Here is a 19939-nt window from a genome sequence, read left to right on the forward strand (position 1 = left end):
TATGGAGTAAAGAAGGAGAAGGGAAGGATGATGATGAAGGGTATTTTAGTCCAAGAATTAAGAAAATGATGATTTTATAACGTTTTATAACATTGAGGATGATATTAATAAAAAAGTCGGAAACAATTTTAATTTTGACCTAAGATGTTAAGGACGAAAAAAGTGTTTAATTCTTATTAGAATTTTCATTAAGATATAACTAGGATTAACTTTTGACGAGTGTTAGGGGCCAACAAGTTTTGTAATTTGAGCCATCAATTAGCCATTATTAGTATTTTTAATGCTGAGATCTCATCCAATGGTGTGAAATTACTCACTTTTCTTTTGCTGATTAAGTTCTGGCCAGATTTTAATAAAAATACTGGTCCCCTAGACTTTCTTTTAACTTTTTATTTTGTGATAATGTCGACTAATTGTATATATAGCATCAAAAAATAAATATAACCAATTCTCATTTGTTGCATGTGGATAACTTTGAATATTTATTTATTTGTTTATGCAGTTGACCCTAAATTTTGATTATTGGCTCGTGACTTTTGTTCTGTTTCCAACTTACTCCATCCCATCAAGACTCGGTGGCCTTCAACCCATAGTTGAAAAAACTAGACCGACTCAAATGGTCAGATCAAAAAGCCGACAATCCAACCTTTAGGCTGGTCCAAACAGTGCAATGACCGGACAAAAAATAAAAACTATTGGAACCAGTTTGACCCGGCTGGGCTTTAAGAAAACTAAACCGGAGGGTTTGAGAAACCCGAACTGGTTAAGAATTTTTTTTTCTTCTAAAATCTGCGCCCCCAAACGAGGTTGTTTGACGTCTTTAATATTAATAAAAAAGAACCCTAGTTCTAAAGCTGCCTACCTCTCTCCCTCTCTCTCTCTCTCTCTCTCTATCTCTCTCACTCTCAGCTCACCTCGATTCACCGTCACCACCTAACGTTTGCCGCGCTCTCACCGGATCCTCCGCGATGTCTGCTCGCGTCTCACCTCTCCACCATTTGTGCTCGGCTGCTCGCGTCTCGCGGCGCCTCCCTTCGGCAGTGAGTGCTCGAGCTGCATTTTGGCTGCTCATCGTCCGTGGTTGTTCCTGCTTTTACTGCAGCACCCCTAGTTGTCTCTACTCGATTCTGCCTCTCAGTCTCACTCTAGTCTCGTCTCAGTCACACTGCCGGCGTCTCATTATTTGTCAGTCTCGTCGCTGTCATCTCAACGTCTCGCGGCCTTCCCTGGTATCCTCGTCGCCGGCAACAGAAGCAACTAGTGGTGTTGTCGCTTTCTTCGTCGCCTTCCATGTGGTCGTCGTCGCTCGTCGTTTTCTGGTTTCGGATCCTTGCCCTCTCCGAGTCACCGTGGACCGTGGACTGTTGGTGAGTTCCTGCATCATCGCTTACCTTGTTCTCTCTTTTCCAGATTTTTCTTCTCCCTGTATTTTTCCATGTTGCTGAATTGCTAATTAATTAATTTTTCTTGTTGATCTAAATGTGGCTGTAAATCGTGACTGAACTAGGATTTGTTGAATTTGTTGCTGCAAGTTGAATTTGTTGCTGAAAATATCACTGAGTTAATTTTTTGTTGATGAAAATCATCACTGAGTTGAGTTTGTTGCTTATTATCATCACTAAAAGTTGATTTTTTTGCTGTCATGCTGAAATAATTGCTTAGCAAATTTTTTTGTTTACTGTAAATCATCTTTGGAGTTAAACTTTTTGTTGCTGAAAATTATTGATGCACGGAAACTTGTCCTTTAACAAATCTCCCTCGGCAAGTATACCGAATTGTCGTCAAGTAAAAACTCACAATAGAGTGAGGTCGAATCCCACAGGGATTGATTGGTCAAGCAACTTTAATTGGAAGAATGTTCTAGTTGAGCTAAGTAGAAATTGGGTTGAGAATTGCAGGAAATTAAATGGCGGGAAAGTAAATTGCAGAAAATAAATTATGGAAGGTAAATTGCAGAATCTTAAATGGGGAAGGGGAGTTTAACATGAAAGTAAATAGCAGAAAGTAAAGAGAATGGGTAAGATCAGAAATGGGGAGTTCATTGGGCTTAGGAGATGTTGCATTCTCCGGATCAAGTTCATTTTCATCTCTTCCTCAATCAATGCATTCATTGATCTCCTTGGCAATCTTAAGTGATTGAATTCCAATTCCTTGGTAATTCAATCTCTCAAATCAGATCAATAGCCAATTACTTGGTCTAATTGCTCATGAGAAGAGATGAAGTGTGGTCACTGATTATACCACATGTATTTCCAAATCAAAGTATTGGGAGAATTATATGTCACCATATCCGCCCAAACCCCAATTTGGTCCAACATGAGAAAGCATTTCTAGCATGATCTCTTCATCCCTTTTCCAAGGTTCAGAAGAGATCCAAGTATGAATAGCTTCTTTTCCAAGATAACTACTCAATTGGATGAAGATTGAAAGCTTTCTAGTAAAATCAAGAGAAAAGAGAGAAGAAGGATAATAAAAACTATTATTGATCCATCAAATTACAACAGAGCTCCCTAACCCAATGAAAGGGGTTTAGTTGTTCATAGCTCTGGGAATGAAAAGCATAGATGGAGAGTACATTCTGAGAATTAAACTAAAAGTTGCAGAGAAAGTAAAATACAGAGAGTAATTCTAATAATGCCAAAAGCTTTTTTTTCTAGTTCAAAGCTCTCCCTATTTATACTATTCTTCTGATCTTCTAGTTGGCTCTTCAAGTCTTGGATATGGGCCTTTGGATCTTGAGTTGAAGCAGTTATCTTCTTCAGTGGGCTCAGCTTTACTTGCAGAGAAAGTGTGAAGTAGGCAGGGATTCTAGCTTAGGACGTTAGTGGCGTTAACGTTAAGTGAAAGTGTGGGCTCGAGAACGTTAGTGACAATCACCTTTTTCACTAACGTTCCTAACCCAAGGATGCTCCACGTTAACTTCAACCTTAGTGGCATCAACGTGACCACTAACGTTGCCTCTTGGTCCTTCGCACACGTTATTGGGACTTACTTTTTTCAATAACGTTGAGAATCCTCCTTTCTCCCTACGTTAGAGTTCACGTTAGTGTGGCTAACGTGACCTTTAACGTAGGCTTGCCACATCTTTGAGAACGTTAGTGACACTTAGCTTTGTCACTAACGTTCCAAAATTCCCCTACTCCCCACGTTAGAGTTCACGTTAACTAGGTTAACGTGGCTTCTAACGTGGTATTGCTAGCCATCTCCAATGTTAGTGACAAAGGTGAGTGTCACTAACGTTGGCTCATCATCCCTTTTACTCACGTTAGCTTCCACGTTAGTGTAGTTAACGTGGGAGTTAACGTGGCTCATAGTGGCTCATCCCAATGTTAGTGACAAAGGTGAGTGTCACTAACGTTGGCAATTCTTTGCTCCCTCCACGTTAGAGTCCACGTTAACTGAGCTAACGTGGCTCAAAGTGGCTTAGCTCAACGTTAATGACAAAAGTGAGTGTCACTAATGTTTGTCATTCTTTTGTTTCCCCACGTTAGAGTCCACGTTAACTGAGTTAACGTGGCTTTTAACGTGGCCAATATGAGCTTGGTCCAACGTTAGTGACAAAGGTGAGTGTCACTAATGTTGGCTTCATTTTCTTCTTCCACGTTAACTACCACGTTAATGTAGTTAACGTGGCAATTAACGTGGGCTATTGATGAGCGGATAATTTATACGCTTTTTTACATTGTTTTTAGTATGTTTTTAGTAGGATCTAGCTACTTTTAAGGATGTTTTTAATAGATTTTGTGTTAAATTCACATTTCTGGACTTTACTATGAGTTTGTGTGTTTTTCTATGATTTCAGGTATTTTCTGGCTGAAATTGAGGGACTTGAGCAGAAATCAGATTCAGAGGTTGAAAAAGGACTGCTGATGCTGTTGGATTCTGACCTCCCTGCACTCAAAGTGGATTTTCTGGAGCTACAGAACTCGAAACGGCGCTCTTCCAATTGCGTTGGAAATTAGACATCCAGGGCTTTCCAGCAATATATAATAGTCCATACTTTGGCCAAGAATTGACGACGTAAACTGGCGTTCAACGCCAGCCTTCTGCCCAAATCTGGCGTCCAGCGCCAGAAAAGGATCCAAAACCAGAGTTGAACGCTCAAACTGGCACAGAAACTGGCGTTCAACTCCACAAATGGCCTCTGCACGTGCTACACTTAAGCTCAGCCCAAACACACACCAAGTGGGCCCCGGAAGTGGATTTATGCATCAATTACTTACTCATGTAAACCCTAGTAGCTAGTTTATTATAAATAGGACCTCTTACTATTGTATTAGGCATCCTGGATTGTATTTTGATCCTGTGATCTCGTTTAGGGGGCTGGCCATCTCGGCCATGCCTGGACCTCTCACTTATGTATTTTCAACGGTAGAGTTTCTACACTCCATAGATTAAGGTGTGGAGCTCTGCTGTTCCTCAAAGATTAATGCAAGTACTACTGTTTTCTATTCAATTCTTCTTATTTCGCTTCTAAGATATCCATTCGCACCCAAGAACGTGATGAAGGTGATGATTATGTGTGACGCTCATCATCCTTCCCCCTTATGAACGCGTGCCTGACAAACACTTCTGTTCTACATGAATTAAGCTAGAATGAATATCTCTTAGATCTCCTAACCAGAATCTTCGTGGCGTAAGCTAGAATGATGGCGGCATTCAAGAGAATCCGGAAGGTCTAAACCTTGTCTGTGGTATTCCGAGTAGGATTTAATGATTGAATGACTGTGACGAGCTCCTAACTCGCGATTGCAGGGCGTTAGTGACAGATGCAAAAGGATAGTAAATCCTATTCTAGCATGATCGAGAACCGACAGATGAATAGCCGTGCCGTGACAGGGTGCGTGAGCATATTATTCACTGAGAGGATAAGATGAAGCCATTGGCAAGGGTGATGCCTCCAGACGATTAGCCGTGCCGTGACAGGGCATTGGATCATTTTCCCGAGAGATGACCGAAAGTAGCCATTGACAGTGGTGATGTATCACATAAAGCCAGCCATGGAAAGGAGTAAGACTGATTGGATGAAGATAGCAGGAAAGCAGAGGTTCAGAGGAACGAAAAGCATCCCCATTCGCTTATCTGAAATTCCTACCAATGATTTACATAAGTATTTCTATCCCTATCTTATTAATTAATATTCGAAAACCACATAACTGTTTTATATCCGCCTGACTGAGATTTACAAGGTGACCATAGCTTGCTTCATACCAACAATCTCCGTGGGATTCGACCCTTACTCACGTAAGGTATTACTTGGACGACCCAGTGCACTTGCTGGTTAGTTGTATCGAAGTTGTGACAATTATGAATTAAGATCAGAGCACCAGGCCTTTGAAGCCATGGATATGTATCACAATTTCGTGCACCAAGTTTTTGGCGCCGTTGCCAGGGATTGTTCGAGTTTGGACAACTGACGGTTCATCTTGTTGCTCAGATTAGGTAATTTTCTTTTTATTTTATTTTCAAAAATTTTTCAAAAATATTTCAAAACTTTTCTCATCTGTTTTCGAAAAAATTAAAAATGTTTTCAAAAATTTATTCAAAATTTTTAAGAATGAATTCTAGTGTTTCATGAAGCATGAGAAGCCTGGCTAGCTGTAAAGCCATGTCTAAATTCTTTTGGACTGAGGCTTGCAATTTGTTATCAAAGAGCAATATACTCTCGTGTTAAAGACTAAAGCTTGGCTGGCCATTGGCCATGTCTAGTGTTTTGGACTGGAGCTTTCATTGAAAGCTTGGCTGGCTAGTGAGCCATGTCTAATTCCTGGACTGAAGCTTTAGACTAACATGGCAAGATTCCTGGAATTCATATTAAAAATTTTGGAATCCTTATTTTTTCTTTTTCATATTATTTTCGAAGAAAAATCCAAAAAAAAAATTAGAAAATCATAAAAATCAAAAATATTTTGTGTTTCTTGTTTGAGTCTTGAGTCACATTATAAGTTTGGTGTCACTTGCATATGCATCTTGCATCTTTTCGAAAATTTCATGCATTCATAGTGTTCTTCATGATCTTCAAGTTGTTCTTGGTAAGTCTTCTTGTTTGATCTTGATGATTTTTTGTTTTGTGTCTTTCCATGTTTATCATATGCATTCTTGAATTCTTAGTGTCTAAGCATTAAAGAATTCTATGTTTGGTGTCTTGCATGTTTTATTTGCATTAAAAATTTTTCAAAATTGTGTCTATGATGTTCATCTTGACATTCATAGTGTTCTTGGTGTTCATCTTGACATTCATAGCATTCTTGCATGCATTCATTGTTTTGATCTAAAAATTTCATGCATTGCATAATTTTCATGTTTTTCATAAAAATTTCAAAAATCAAAAAAATATCTTGCCCTTTTTCTCTCATCAAATTCGAAAATTTGAGTTGACTTTTTCAAAAATTTTTAAAATCAAATTGTTTCTTATGAGTCAAATCAAATTTTCAATTTGAAAATCTTATCTCTTTCAAAATCTTTTTCAAAAATCAAATCTTTTTCAAAATTCTTAGTTATTTTCGAAAATTCCAAAAATATTTTTCAAAAAACATTTTCTTATTTTTATATCAAATTTTCGAAAATAACATAATCAATTAATGTTTTGATTCAAAAATTTGAAGTTTGTTACTTCCTTGTTAAGAAAGATTCAAACTTTAAAATCATATCTTGAGATTTCTTATGAATCAAGTCATTAATTGAGATTTTAAAAATCAAATCTTTTTCAAAATTAGTTTCTAAAATATCTTCTTATCTTGTCTTTTTCAAAAAAAAATATCTTTTCAAAACATCTTTTCTAACTTCCTAACTTCTTATCTTTTCAAAATTTGTTTCAACTAACTAACTAACTTTTTGTTTGTTTCTTAAAACCACCTAACTAACTCTCTCTCTCTAATTTTCGAAAATATCTCCCCCTTTTTTCAAAAATCTCTTTTTAATTAACTAATTATTTTTATTTCAAAAATTTTCGAAAAAAAAAATACTAAACATTTTTCAAAAACTATTTTCAAAAATCACTAACTCTTTTTCAAAATAATTTTCGAAAATTATCCCTCCCCCATCCTATTCTATTTATTCATTCATATCCTAACATCTCATCTCACATCTCTTCCATCCGTACAGTTGCATTTCTTCCTTTACATCACATTATTTGTCTCCCCCTCTTTTCTTCCACTCACAAAGGGATCCCTATACTGTGGTATAAAGGATCTCTATTATTATTAGTATTTTTCTGTGCCTTCTTCTTTGTCATATGAGCAGGAGCAAGGATAAGAACATTCTTGTGGAAGCAGATCCAGAACCTGAAAGGACTCTGAAGAGAAAATTAAGAGAAGCTAAAATACAACAATCCAGAGATAACCTTTCAGAAATTTTCGAACAGGAAAAGGAGATGGCAGCCGAAAATAATAATAATGTAAGGAAGATGCTTGGTGACTTTACTGCACCTAATTCCAATTTACATGGAAGAAGCATCTCCATTCCTGCCATTGGAGCAAACAACTTTGAGCTGAAACCTCAATTAGTTTCTCTGATGCAGCAGAACTGCAAGTTTCATGGACTTCCATCTGAAGATCCTTTTCAGTTCTTAACTGAATTCTTGCAGATATGTGATACTGTTAAGACTAATGGAGTAGATCCTGAAGTCTACAGGCTCATGCTTTTCCCTTTTGCTGTAAGAGACAGAGCTAGATTATGGTTGGATTCTCAACCTAAAGACAGCCTGAACTCTTGGGATAAGCTGGTCACGGCTTTCTTAGCCAAGTACTTTCCTCCTCAAAAGCTGAGCAAGCTTAGAGCTGATGTTCAAACCTTCAGACAGAAAGAAGGTGAATCCCTCTATGAAGCTTGGGAAAGATACAAACAGTTGACCAAAAAGTGTCCTTCTGACATGCTTTCAGAATGGACCATCCTGGATATATTCTATGATGGTTTATCTGAGCTATCAAAGATGTCACTGGACACCTCTGCAGGTGGATCCATTCACCTAAAGAAAACGCCTGCAGAAGCTCAAGAACTCATTGACATGGTTGCTAATAACCAGTTCATGTACACTTCTGAAAGGAATCCTGTGAGTAATGGGACGCCTATGAAGAAGGGAGTTCTTGAAGTTGATACTCTGAATGCCATATTGGCTCAGAATAAAATATTGACTCAGCAAGTCAATATGATCTCTCAGAGTCTGCATGGAATGCAAGCTGCATCCAACAGTACTCAAGAGGCTTCTTCTGAAGAAGAAGCTTATGATCCTGAGAACCCTGCAATAGCAGAGGTAAATTACTTAGGTGAACCTTATGGAAACACCTATAACTCAACATGGAGAAATCATCCAAATTTCTCATGGAAGGATCAAAAGCCTCAACAAGGCTTTAATAATGGTGGAAGAAACAGGTTTAGCAATAGCAAGCCTTTTCCATCATCAACTCAGCAACAGACAGAGAACTCTGAACAAAATGCTTCTAATTTAGCAAATCTAGTCTCTGATCTATCTAAGGCCACTGTAAGTTTCATGAATGAAACAAGGTCTTCCATTAGAAATCTGGAAGCACAAGTGGGCCAGCTAAGTAAAAGGATCACTGAAATCCCTCCTAGTACTCTCCCAAGCAATACAGAAGATAATCCAAAAGGAGAGTGCAAGGCCATTGACATAAGCGCCATGGCCGAACCTGTGAGGAGAGGAGAGGACGTGAATCCCAAGGAAGAAGACCTCCTGGGACGTCCAGTGGTCAATAAGGAGCTTCCCTCTGAGGAACCAAAGGAATCTGAGACTCATCTAGAGACCATAGAGATTCCATTGAACCTCCTTATGCCCTTCATGAGCTCTGATGAGTATTCCTCTTCTGAAGAGAATGAGGATGTCACTAAAGAGCAAACTGCCAAGTTTCTTGGTGCAATCATGAAGCTGAATGCCAAATTGTTTGGCATTGATGCTTGGGAAGTTGAACCTCCCTTGTTCATCAATGAACTAAGTGATCTGGATCAACTGACATTGCCTCAGAAGAGACAGGATCCTGGAAAGTTCATAATACCCTGTACCATAGGCACCATGATCTTTAAGGCTCTGTGTGACCTTGGTTCAGGAATAAACCTCATGCCCCTCTCTGTAATAGAGAAACTGGGAATCTATGGGGGTGCAAGCTGCTAAAATCTCATTAGAGATGGCAGACAGCTCAAGAAAACAGGCTTATGGACAAGTAGAGGACGTGTTAGTAAAGGTTGAAGGCCTTTACATCCCTGCTGATTTCATAGTCCTGGATACTGGAAAGGAAGAGGATGAATCCATCATCCTAGGAAGACCTTTCCTGGCCACAGCAAGAGCTGTGATTGATGTTGACAGAGGTGAAATAGTCCTTCAATGGAATGAGAACCCCCTTGTATTCAAAACTCAAGGATCTCCCTCTGCAACCATGGAGAGGAAGCTTGAAAAGCTTCTCTCAAAGCAGAGTCAACCAGAACCCCCACAGTTAAACTCTAAGTTTGGTGTTGGGAGGCCACAACCAAACTCTAAGTTTGGTGTTGAACTCCCATATCCAAACTCTAAGTTTGGTGTTGGAGAGTCTCAACAAAGCTCTGCACATCTGTGAGGCTCCATGAGAGCCCACTGTCAAGCTATTGACATTAAAGAAGCGCTTGTTGGGAGGCAACCCAATGTTTATCTAATTCTTATTTTTATTGTTTTTCGTGTTTTCTTAGGTTCATGATCATGTGGAGTCACAAAATAAATAGAAAAATTGAAAACGGAATAAAAAACAGCAGAAGAAAAATCACACCCTGGAGGAGCATCTGTCTGGCGTTCAGCGCCAGAACAGAGCATGGTTCTGGCGCTGAACGCCCAAAATGGGCAGCTTCTGGGCGTTGAACGCCAGAACAGGCATGGTTCTGGCGTTCAACGCCAGAAATGGCACACAAATGGGCGTTGAACGCCCAAAATGGCCACCAACCTGGCGCTGAATGCCCAGAGTTGGATACAAAGGCATTTTTACATGCCTAAGGGGTGCAGGGATGTAAATCCTTGAAAACCTTAGGATCTGTGGACCCCACAGGATCCACTCAGGATCTGTGGGCCCCACAGGATCCCCACCTACCTCCACTCACTTCTTCTCACCACTCTCTTTCACACAACCCCATAAACACTCTTCCCTAAAAGCCCTTCACCAATCACCTCAATCTCTCTTCCCCATTAAACCTTCACCACTCACATCCACCCACTCTTCCCCATAAACCTACCTCATAAACTCCACCTACCTTCAAAATTCAAAACCAATTTCCCACCCAAACCCACCCATATGGCCGAACCTTAACCCCCCTCCCTTCCCTATATAAAGCCATCCATTCTTCTTCAAATTCACACAACACACCCCTCTACACTCCTCTTGGCCGAAACCACATCTCCCTCTCCCTCTCCATATTTCTTCTTCTTCTTCTTCTATTCTTTTGTTTATTGCTCGAGGGCGAGCAATATTCTAAGTTTGGTGTGGTAAAAGCATAGCTTTTTTGTTTTTCCATTACCATTGATGGCATCTAAGACCGGAGAATCCTCTAGAAGAGGGAAAGGGAAGACAAAAGCTTCCACATCCGAGTCATGGGAGATGGAAAGGTTCATCTCCAAAGCCCATCAAGACCACTTCTATGATGTTGTGGCCAAGAAGAAGGTGATCCCTGAGGTCCCTTTTAAACTCAAAAGAAATGAGTATCTGGAGATCCGACATGAAATTCAAAGAAGAGGTTGGGAAGTTCTAACAAATCCCATCCAACAAGTCGGCATCCTAATGGTTCAAGAGTTCTATGCCAATGCATGGATCACCAAGAACCATGATCAAAGTAAGAACCTGGATCCAAAGAACTATGTTACAATGGTTCGGGGGAAATACTTAGATTTTAGTCCGGAAAATGTGAGGTTGGCATTCAACTTGCCATACATGGAAGAGAACGCATGCCCCTACACAAGGAGAGTCAACTTTGATCAAAGGTTGGACCAAGTCCTTATGGACATATGTGTAGAAGGAGCTCAATGGAAGATTGACTCCAAAGGCAAGCCGGTTCAACTAAGAAGATTGGACCTCAAGCCTATAGCTAGAGAATGGTTGGAGTTTATTCAATGCTCAATCATTCCCACTAGCAACCGGTCTGAAGTTACTATAGACCGGGCCATCATGATCCATAGCATCATGATTGGAGAAGAGGTGGAAGTTCATGAGATTATACCTCAAGAACTCTACAAGGTGGCTGACAAGTTCTCCACCATGGCAAGGTTAGCCTTTCCTCACCTCATTTGCCACCTATGCAATTCAGATGGGATTGACATAGAGGGAGATATCCTCATTAAAGAGGAAAAGCCCATCACTAAGAAAAAGATGGAGCAAGCAAGAGAGCCCAGTCATGGAGTTCAAGAGGCGCAAGAAGCTCATCACCATGAGATTCCGGAAATGCCTCAAATGCACTTTCCTCCACAAAACTATTGGGAGCACATCAACACCTCCCTAGAAGAATTGAGTTCCAATATGGGACAACTAAGGGTGGAACATCAAGAGCACTCCATCATGCTTCATGAAATAAGAGAAGATCAAAAAGCAATGAGGGAGGAGCAACAAAGACAAGGAAGAGACATAGAAGAGCTCAAGGACATCATTGGTTCCTCAAGAAGGAAACGCCACCATCACTAAGGTGGATTCATTCCTTGTTTTTGCTTTCTCTGTTTTTCGTTTTCTATGTTATGTGCTTATCTATGTTTGTGCCTTCATTACATGATCATTAGTAGTTAGTAACTTTGTCTTAAAGATATGAATGTCCTATGAATCCATCACCTCTCTTAAATGAAAAATGTTTTAATTCAAAAGAACAAGAAGTACATGAGTTTCGAATTTATCCTTGAACTTAGTTTAATTATATTGATGTGGTGACAATGCTTCTTGTTTTCTGAATGTATGCTTGAACAGTGCATATGTCTTTTGAAGTTGTTGTTTAAGAATGTTAAATATGTTGGCTCTTGAAAGAATGATGACTAGGAGACATGTTATTCGATAATCTGAAAAATCATAAAAATGATTCTTGAAGCAAGAAAAAGCAGCAAAGAACAAAGCTTGCAGAGAAAAAAAAAAGAAGAAAAAAGAAAAAAATAGGCGAAAAAAAAAATATAGAAAGAAAAAGAAAAAGCAAGCAGAAAAAGCCAATAACCCTTAAAACCAAAAGGCAAGGGCAAATAAAAAGGATCCCAAGCCTTTGAGCATCAGTGGATAGGAGGGCCTAAAGGAATAAAATCCTGGTCTAAGCGGCTAAACCAAGCTGTCCCTAACCATGTGCTTGTGGCGTGTAGGTGTCAAGTGAAAACTTGAGACTGAGCGGTTAAAGTCAAGGTCCAAAGCAAAAAAAAAGAGTGTGCTTAAGAACCCTGGACACCTCTAATTGGGGACTTTAGCAAAGCTGAGTCACAATCTGAAAAGGTTCACCCAATTATGTGTCTGTGGCATTTATGTATCCGGTGGTAATACTGGAAAACAAAGTGCTTAGGGCCACGGCCAAGACTCATAAAGAAGCTGTGTTCAAGAATCATCATACTGAACTAAGAGAGTCAATAACACTATTCGAAATCTGAAGTTCCTATAGATGCCAATCATTCTGAACCTCAATGGATAAAGTGAGATGCCAAAACTATTCAAGAGGCAAAAAGCTATAAGTCCCGCTCATATGATTGAAGCTCTGTTTCATTGATAGTTTGGAATTTATAGTATATTCTATTCTTTTTATCCTATTTTGATTTTCAGTTGCTTGGGGACAAGCAACAATTTAAGTTTGGTGTTGTGATGAGCGGATAATTTATACGCTTTTTGACATTGTTTTTAGTATGTTTTTAGTAGGATCTAGCTACTTTTAAGGATGTTTTTAATAGATTTTGTGTTAAATTCACATTTCTGGACTTTACTATGAGTTTGTGTGTTTTTCTGTGATTTCAGGTATTTTCTGGCTGAAATTGAGGGACTTGAGCAGAAATCAGATTCAGAGGTTGAAAAAGGACTGCTGATGCTGTTGGATTCTAACCTCCCTGCACTCAAAGTGGATTTTCTAGAGCTACAGAACTCGAAATGGTGCGCTTCCAATTGCGTTGGAAAGTAGACATCCAGGGATTTCCAGAAATATATAATAGTCTATACTTTGGCCAAGAATTGACGACGTAAACTGGCGTTCAACGCCAGCCTTCTGCCCAAATCTGGCGTCCAGCGCCAGAAAAGGATCCAAAACCAGAGTTGAACGCCCAAACTGGCACAGAAACTGGCGTTCAACTCCACAAATGGCCTCTGCACGTGCTACACTTAAGCTCAGCCCAACACACACCAAGTGGACCCCGGAAGTGGATTTATGCATCAATTACTTACTCATGTAAACCCTAGTAGCTAGTTTATTATAAATAGGACCTCTTACTATTGTATTAGGCATCCTGGATTGTATTTTGATCCTGTGATCTCGTTTAGGGGGCTGGCCATCTCGGCCATGCCTGGACCTCTCACTTATGTATTTTCAACGGTAGAGTTTCTACACTCCATAGATTAAGGTGTGGAGCTCTGCTGTTCCTCAAAGATTAATGCAAGTACTACTGTTTTCTATTCAATTCTTCTTATTTCGCTTCTAAGATATCCATTCGCACCCAAGAACGTGATGAAGGTGATGATTATGTGTGACGCTCATCATCCTTCCCCCTTATGAACGCGTGCCTGACAAACACTTCTGTTCTACATGAATTAAGCTAGAATGAATATCTCTTAGATCTCCTAACCAGAATCTTCGTGGCGTAAGCTAGAATGATGGCGGCATTCAAGAGAATCCGGAAGGTCTAAACCTTGTCTGTGGTATTCCGAGTAGGATTCAATGATTGAATGACTGTGACGAGCTCCTAACTCGCGATTGCAGGGCGTTAGTGACAGACGCAAAAGGATAGTAAATCCTATTCCAGCATGATCGAGAACCGACAGATGAATAGCCGTGCCGTGACAGGGTGCGTGAGCATATTATTCACTGAGAGGATAAGATGAAGCCATTGGCAAGGGTGATGCCTCCAGACGATTAGCCGTGCCGTGACAGGGCATTGGATCATTTTCCCGAGAGATGACCGAAAGTAGCCATTGACAGTGGTGATGTATCACATAAAGCCAGCCATGGAAAGGAGTAAGACTGATTGGATGAAGATAGCAGGAAAGCAGAGGTTCAGAGGAACGAAAAGCATCCCCATTCGCTTATCTGAAATTCCTACCAATGATTTACATAAGTATTTCTATCCCTATCTTATTAATTAATATTCGAAAACCACATAACTGTTTTATATCCGCCTGACTGAGATTTACAAGGTGACCATAGCTTGCTTCATACCAACAATCTCCGTGGGATTCGACCCTTACTCACGTAAGGTATTACTTGGACGACCCAGTGCACTTGCTGGTTAGTTGTATCGAAGTTGTGACAATTATGAATTAAGATCAGAGCACCAGGCCTTTGAAGCCATGGATATGTATCACAATTTCGTGCACCAGCTATGATGGCTTCGAGGACGTTATTGGCGATTACTTTTCTCATTAACGTTGCAAGCTAGCTCCCCTTCCACGTTAGAGGTCACGTTAGTTAGACTAACATGGCTGCTAACGTGGTTCTTCCTTGCTTCCTTTGTCCTGAAATCAAGCAATAAAGTACATCAAAGTTCTAGTCCAAGTTATAAGACATGCATCATCCAATTTATCATTCAATTCATGCGTAATTCTCATGAATTCATATAAAAATCACAATGTTAGCTTGAATCAAGATGTAAGTGAAATTCTACCCAAAACTTGTTTATTTTCTAAGAAAGTGCATGAAACTACCCTAAAACCATAAAGAAAAGGTCAGTGAAACTGGCCAAAATGCCCTGGCATCACAACACCAAACTTAAAGCTTGCTTGTCCCTAAGCAAGTACTAGAACAAGAGAATGATGAATGAAATGACAAGATGAATGAATCATTATTGTGGAAGTCATGTTCTTGGTTTTATGGGGTTTCATGCATAGCAACTTAGGTTCATTCCTTTACTGGCTTTCAGACCTTTATCATGCCTTGGAATACTCACTTGATTGCACCCTTTGAGACTGTTATTCATTGATTCCTTTGTCTTTCCAAGGTCTATTGCATCCTTAGGCTAAGTGCTCTGTGAGGGGGCGACTCTTTAAAATAAGCTTTCAGCCAATACTCCCGAACCAGTTGGTTCAAGGTGCTAGGTGTTGAAGCACCCCTAAGGACTTACTCCCTCAAGTCTCTCTCCCCCATACATGCACACCATAGGCACATGGTTTGTTATTTTCTTCCCTTGAGGTCTTGGTGTCCAGCACCTCTTTGGGTTACTAAATGTTCTGTAGCAAGGTTGCTCTTGATAGTAGATTTTCAGTTGATAATCCCGGGTTAGTTAACCCAAGTTACCAAGTGATGAAGCACTCCTAAGAACTTATTCATCCAAGCAGATCCTTGGTACAAGAACACCACAGACACATCCCTCAAGATTCAAGCCCTTGGTGCCTAGCCTTATTCTTTATTAACTTTTCTTTCTTTTTCAACTCTTATTGTTCTTTTCCTTTTTCTTATTAGGATCTTATTATTTAGCTAGTCTCATGGGGTGTGTTTCAAGCATATGATTTAGGACAGATAGTTGCCTTCCCACCTTGTTGGTGAACCAACTTAGCTAAGTGATTACTACACCACAAATCTAAGAACTTACTCCACAAATTGAACTCCACTCTGGTCTTTCATAACATCCCTTTTTATTTAGCTTAAAAAGGACAAGCATACAATAAGCAAGATGGAATTGAAAACAGGCAATTTGACTAGCAATCATAGACCTAAGCAAAAACAAACATCAAATTCTAGTGAATTAAGCTTAAAGAGTGACTATTAATCAAGGGCATATTCAGACTTCCAAATTGAGTATTTCCAAGCATATGGAATCAAGTAACAATACAACCTTTTGGTGATGCCTTCCAGCTACCCATTTGTTTTCATCTTCCATAGCTTCTGCATCCTTCCCTGCTTCCTTGGATGATGGTGCACTGTTTTTCCAAAAGATTGATTGAATCCCTGCAAAGTTATTGGAAGTTGCTTGTCCCCAAAGCACTTGAGAGATAGTTAGTATGCATGTATGCTTGTGAATTTCGGAACTTAAGTTGGTGTGTGAACACCAAACTTAGTTCCTTGCCTAATACAGCAGGTTGAATACATGCAGAAAATCTCATGTGTTGTTATCAGTAAGACAACTATGAACTAGAAATTAACTACTGTTAAGTGGTTCCCCTGATTGGTTGGATCTAGCAATTTTCCCTTGAAGGAGTGTAGTGTGATTCTAACTGAAATCTTTGGTGGAACACCAAACTTAGAATTACACACTTACTCTTGTATTGTTTTGGTGTGTAACACCAAACTTAGCTCCTCGCAATACGGGGGAAACTACTTGTGATTTTTATTAAAATGCAAATGAAAAGAAAACTACCTTAGGTTGGGTTGCCTCCCAACGAAGTGCTCTTTTAGCGTCGCTAGCTCGACGATTCCTCCATTACTTGAGGAGATACTTCACTTTGGGGTTTTCCCCCATGTTGCCCATGTAATGTTTGAGCCTTTGTCTGTTCACAGTGAACGTCCTCTTTGAACTTTCCTCCATGATTTCTATGTGTCCATACGGCGAGACCTTTGTGACAAGAAAGGGTCCTGACCACCTTGATTTGAGTTTCCCAGGGAAAAGTCTTAATTTGGAATTGTAGAGGAGCACTTGCTGTCCTTCTTCGAAGCTCCTGGGTGTCAAATGGAGGCCGTGCCTTCTCTTTGCCTTTTCTTTATAAATCTTGGCATTTTCATAGGCTTGAGATCTGAACTCCTCCATTTTTTGCAACTGCAAGATCCTCTTTTCACCAGCAGCAATGCTATCAAAATTTAGCAGCTTGAGAGCCCAGAGGGTTTTGTGTTCCAGCTCCAATGGTAGATGACAAGCCTTTCCATACACCAGTTAGTATGGAGACATCCCGATTGGTGTCTTGAATGCCGTCCGGTATGCCCAAAGAGCATCATCCAGTTTCTTCGACCAATCCTTTCTTGATGCTCCTACAGTCTTTTCCAGAATCCTTTTTAGCTCTTTGTTAGATATCTCAGTTTGCCCACTTGTTTGGGGGTGGTAAGGTGTGGCAATCTTGTGTTTCACCCTGTATCGTAGGAGGAGAGCTTCTAGTGGTCTGTTACAAAAATGACTCCCTCCATCACTGATGAGTGCTCGTGGGACTCCGAACTGGCTAAAGATGTTCTTTCTGAGGAAGTTCATGACCACCTTGTTATCATTCGTTGGGGTTGCAATAGCCTCTACCCACTTGGAAACATAATTCACTGCTACCAAGATGTACTTGTTTGAACATGAGGTTGGGAATAGTCCCATGAAATCGATTCCCCACACATCAAACAGTTCCAGTTCTAAGATGAAGTTCTGTGGCATCTCATTTCTTTTGGGTAAGTTTCCAGTTCTTTGACATTCATTGCAATTCTTTACCAGTTCTTTGGCATCCTTGAAAAGGGTGGGCCAAAAGAATCCGCTTTGTAATACCTTGGCTGCAGTTCTGTCCCCTCCAAAATGGCCTCCATAGCATGAGCCGTGACAATTCCACAAGACCTCTCGTCCCTCTTCTTCCGAAACACATCTTCTCAGGATTCCATCTGGACACTTCTTGAAGAGATATGACTCATCCCAGACAAAATACTTTGCATCATTGATGAGCTTTCTTTTCTGGTGTTTGTTGAGTTCTGGAGGTAAAGCCCCAGTTGCTTTAAAATTGGCAGTATCTGCAAACCAGGGTGCTTTGTGAATCATCATCAACTATTCATCTGGGAAGAACTCATTTACATTTGTATCATGTGTTCCTCCTTTATCATGAGGGATTCTGGATAGGTGATCTGCTACCTTGTTCTCCACTCCTTTTTTGTCTCTGATTTCAATATTGAATTCCTGCAACAATAAGATCCATCTTATTAGTCTTGGTTTTGATTCTTGCTTGGCAAAGAAATATTTAAGTGCTGTGTGATCTGTGAAGACAATCACTTTGGCACCAATGAGGTATGATCTAAACTTGTCAAATGCAAAAACTATTGCCAGCAACTCCTTTTCAGTCGTGGTATAGTTTCTTTGAGTATCATTGAGGACTTTGCTGGCATAGTATATCACATGGACCAAGTTATCTTTCCTCTGCCCCAACACTGTCCCAATTGTGAAATCAGATGCATCGCACATCAGTTCAAATGGTAGGTTCCAGTCAGGTGGGGAAATGATAGGAGCAGAGGACAACCTCTTTTTCAAGTTCTCGAATGCTAGCATGCACTTTTCATCAAAGGTAAATGGTGTATCAGATACAAGGAGATTGCTTAAGGGCTTGGCTATTTTTGAAAAATCTTTAATAAACCTTCTGTAAAAGCCAGCATGCCCTAGAAAACTCCTAATTGCCTTGACATCACTTGGTGGAGGTAATTTTTCAATGAGTTCCACCTTGGCTCTGTCCACCTCAATGCCTTGGTTAGAAACCTTATGACCAAGAACTATTCCTCTTGTCACCATAAAGTGACATTTCTCCCAGTTCAAGACCAAATTAGTTTCTTGACATCTTTTTAATACCAGGGCCAGGTGATCTAGGCAACTAGGAAAGGAATCTCCGAATATTGAGAAGTCGTCCATAAAAACTTCGATAAATTTTTCTATCATATCTGAGAAAATAGAGAGCATGCAGCATTGGAAGGTTACGGGTACATTGCATAGCCCAAATGGCATGCACCTGTAGGCAAACACTCCATATGGGCAGGTGAAGGAGGTTTTCTCTTGGTCTCTTGAATCAACCACTATTTGGTTATATCCTGAATAACCATCGAGAAAATAGTAATATGCATGCCTGCAAGTCTTTCCAGCATCTGATCCATGAAGGGAAGGGGGAAATGATCTTTTCGTGTAGCTTCATTGAGTTTTCTGTAGTCTATGCACATTCGCCATCCTGTGACGGTCCTTGTAGGGATTAGTTCGTTCTTCTAATTGGGGACTACAGTGATTCCTCCCTTTTTTGGGACAACTTGCACAGGGCTGACCCATGGGCTGTCTGAGATCGGATAGATCACTCCTCCTTACCACAACTTCATGACTTCTTTCTGTACCACTTCCTTCATGACTGGATTCAGCCTCCTTTGGGGTTGAATGGATGGTTTGGCATCATCTTCCAATAGTATCTTATGCATACATATGGCCGAACTGATTCCCTTCAAGTCAGCAAGAGTCCATCCTATGGCATCCTTGTGCTTTTGTAATACTTGAAGTAACTCTTCCTCTTGTTATTGGCTGAGGAATGAATTTATGATCACTGGATGACTTTCATTTTCCCCTAGATATGCATACTTGAGAGTGGGTGGCAGTGCCTTTAGTTCAAGTTTGGGTGCTTCTTTCTTTTCATTCTTCTCCTCTATTGTGCCCTGAACTTGAACCTCAGCTGTTGCAGCTTTTTCGCTTGATGCTGATTCCTCCTCTTCTGTTAACTCCTCAAGTTCTTCTTCTTCAAAAGTCTCTTGTACCACATCTTCCAGTGAGTCCAACCTCATACATTCTCCCAATGGTTCCTGTGGGTAGTTCATGGCCTTGAACACATTGATCATCATTGTTTCATTGTGTAGTCTAAGGGTAAGTTCACCCTTTTGGACATCGATGACAGCTCCGGCAGTAGCTAAGAACAGTCTGCCCAAGATGATAGAAGCCTTAGCTCCTTCCTTCATGTCCAACTACAAAATCTGCTGGAAAGATAAAGTCTCCTACCTTCACTAGCAAGTCTTCCACTATGCCGTAAGAAAACTTGAATGATCGGTCTGCCAGTTGTAAGGCCATTTTTGTTGGTTTGGCCTCCTCAATCCTCATTTTTCTCATCATAGCTACAGACATCAGATTTATGCTGGC

At 40.2% G+C, this 19939-nt stretch overlaps 1 non-coding gene across 1 annotated transcript; it reads right to left on the minus strand.

Moving 5' to 3' along the window:
* Positions 1-7768: 7768 nt before the first annotated feature.
* LOC112724675 (small nucleolar RNA R71) lies at positions 7769-7876 on the minus strand. Its single transcript, XR_003163827.1, has one exon. It is a non-coding gene; the product is annotated as a small nucleolar RNA R71 (small nucleolar RNA).
* Between the last annotated feature and the right edge of the window lie 12063 nt (positions 7877-19939).

The sequence above is a fragment of the Arachis hypogaea genome, chromosome 11 (assembly GCF_003086295.3).
Source record: "Arachis hypogaea cultivar Tifrunner chromosome 11, arahy.Tifrunner.gnm2.J5K5, whole genome shotgun sequence".
In the NCBI taxonomy this organism is placed as follows: domain Eukaryota; kingdom Viridiplantae; phylum Streptophyta; class Magnoliopsida; order Fabales; family Fabaceae; genus Arachis; species Arachis hypogaea.